We start from the raw sequence: 2439 nt of genomic DNA, 5'->3' as shown, positions 1-2439 counted from the left end.
TTACAACAATTTTTATAAGTCAATGTTTGATGGTAAATATTCAATTAGTTTTCTTTAGTAATTTAATTCAAATAGTTTAGGTTATTTATTGACACTAAATAAAAAAAATTGGAACTAATTTCATTCATGACAAAACTCTTGTAAATAAAGAATTATATTACAAAAAACCGTTGTCAAAAGTCACAAATGGCAATGGCGTTAAAACCGTTGTCAACAACAACTATAAAATGGTAATGGTATTAAAACTGTTGCAAAAAAACGACACTAATGGCAACGCTTTAAAACCGTTGGCTATCCAGTTATGGTTTTAAACCGTTATGTCATGAAAGAGAACAGTTTTAAACCGTTGCTGCACCGTTCTTTAAAAATTGTTGTCAAAACCGTTGTCTATACTAGTAACTATGGCAACTGTTTTTTTGTTGCCGTTGCCTTAGTTAAAAAATGGTTGCCTTTGAGCATTGGTAACGGCCGCATATACCACAGGTCAAAACCCGTTGCCAAAGTGTTGCCTTAAGTTTTGGGAACGGTTTTTCGATTTACGACAACGGTTTTTGACCGTTGCGAAAACCCTTATTTGTTGTAGTGAAATGGTAAGGCTATTTGCGCAAGTGAGGTATTGAAATAACGGCCTCAATCATATAAATGCATTCATACACAAAATAATGGACATAGAGAATCAAACAAATCAAGGATTGCAATCATAGAAAGAGAACAATGCACACAAGAATAGAAATAAGTGGTCATATGATGTAACCACGCAATTAAGCTTAAAACTCACATGCTTGTGTGTTCTTAGCTCAAAAACCTATTCCAAAATTAATTCCTTCAAGAAAGTTCAACACAAAAATTTTTTTTCAAATTGGTAGGTGATGTGGAAAAATTGTCGGTAAAGAATTTCACAAAAAAATAGTTGCATTGCAAGTATAGTTCTAAACTAACAATGAATCCTCACATCAAATTTAATATGGTTGTCACTAGTTCAACCCCAATAAAATAACCGAGAGTATTAATTCTGGGTCGTTCTCTCTAGGAATTACAATGATGTGCTTTATTATTGGCTATGAAGGAATGTTTTGGGGTTTTTGTAATAATGAAAAAGAAATGTAAATAGCAAAAGAAGTAAGTTAATAACTAAGAAAGCTCTTGGCAAGGAATGAGAACTAGAAGTCCTATCCTCGTTATCATCATCAATTGTGACAAGAATTGTCCATTGCTCCACTTAGTTAACCTCTAGCTATGAAGGAAAGTCAAGTGAAAATAATCAATTTAAGTCCACAAGTCCTAGTCAAATCCTAAGGAAAGACTAGCTTTAGTGGCATACAAATCAACGAGCAATTCCCAATTATTAATCAACAAAAGACATTGACAACTCAAGCATCTCCAATTACTCAACCCAAGCCAAGAGGAGAAAAATCTACTCTAAAATCCAACCAAGCATTTTATCAAACACTTGGAAGTCATAAAAGGAAAGCATAATAAAATGACAAAAAATATAAAATCTAACACTACCAAATGCAAGGAAATAACAATAACAAAGCAATTAAACAATAAAGGAACATAAAACATGAAATTGCATTAAAGGAAATCAAAATCAACAAAGTGCTCATAGACATGAAAGTAGCAAAATAGAAGAAATTAACAAGAAGAACTAAGAGAGAAAAGATGTAACAACAAAGAATTGAAAGGAAAAGTAAATCGAAACAACAATTAAAACTAGATCTAAAAAAATCTACCCTAATTCTAACCTAAATTCTAGAGAGTAGAGAGAGCTTCTCTCTCTAGAATTCTAGCTTAAAACATGACGAAAACTCTATTATGACTACTTGGTTCATCCCTCTTCAATCCTTGGGTTCAATAGCATCAGAAATGAGTTGGATTGGGTCCAAAATGAGCTAGAAATTGCTGGCCACGAGTCGCTTAAAATGGCCCACGCTGATCCTGCGACGTGCACGCATGGGCAACGTGTGCACGTCGCCTAAACGCCAGGAAACTATGGTAAATTGCATATCATTTTGAAGCCCCAGATGTTAGCTTTCTAATGCAACTAGAACCGCCTCATTTGGACCTCTGTAGCTGAAATTGTGATCGATTAATTATGAAGTGGTCAGGATTGACAGCTTAGCAATTCCTTCATTTCTTCATGAGTTCTCCATTTTTACCTGCTTTTTCTTCATTCCCTCAATCCAGTCTTTGCCTTCTAAATATGAAATCACTTAACAAACATATCAAGGCATTGAATGGAATCAAAGTGAATTAAATTTAGCTATTTTAAGACCTAAAAATCATGTTTTCACACTTAAGCACAAATAAAGGAGAATTTACAAAACCATGCTTTTTTAGTGAATAAATGTAGGAAAAATTGATAAAATTCTCTAAATTTAACACAAGTTAAACCCTAGAAATGGGGTTTATCAACCTCCCCACACTTAAACAATAGCA

Source organism: Arachis hypogaea, chromosome 1 (assembly GCF_003086295.3).
Source record: "Arachis hypogaea cultivar Tifrunner chromosome 1, arahy.Tifrunner.gnm2.J5K5, whole genome shotgun sequence".
In the NCBI taxonomy this organism is placed as follows: domain Eukaryota; kingdom Viridiplantae; phylum Streptophyta; class Magnoliopsida; order Fabales; family Fabaceae; genus Arachis; species Arachis hypogaea.
The sequence above is the reverse complement of the archived record's forward strand: the minus strand, read 5'-3'. Positions refer to the sequence as shown.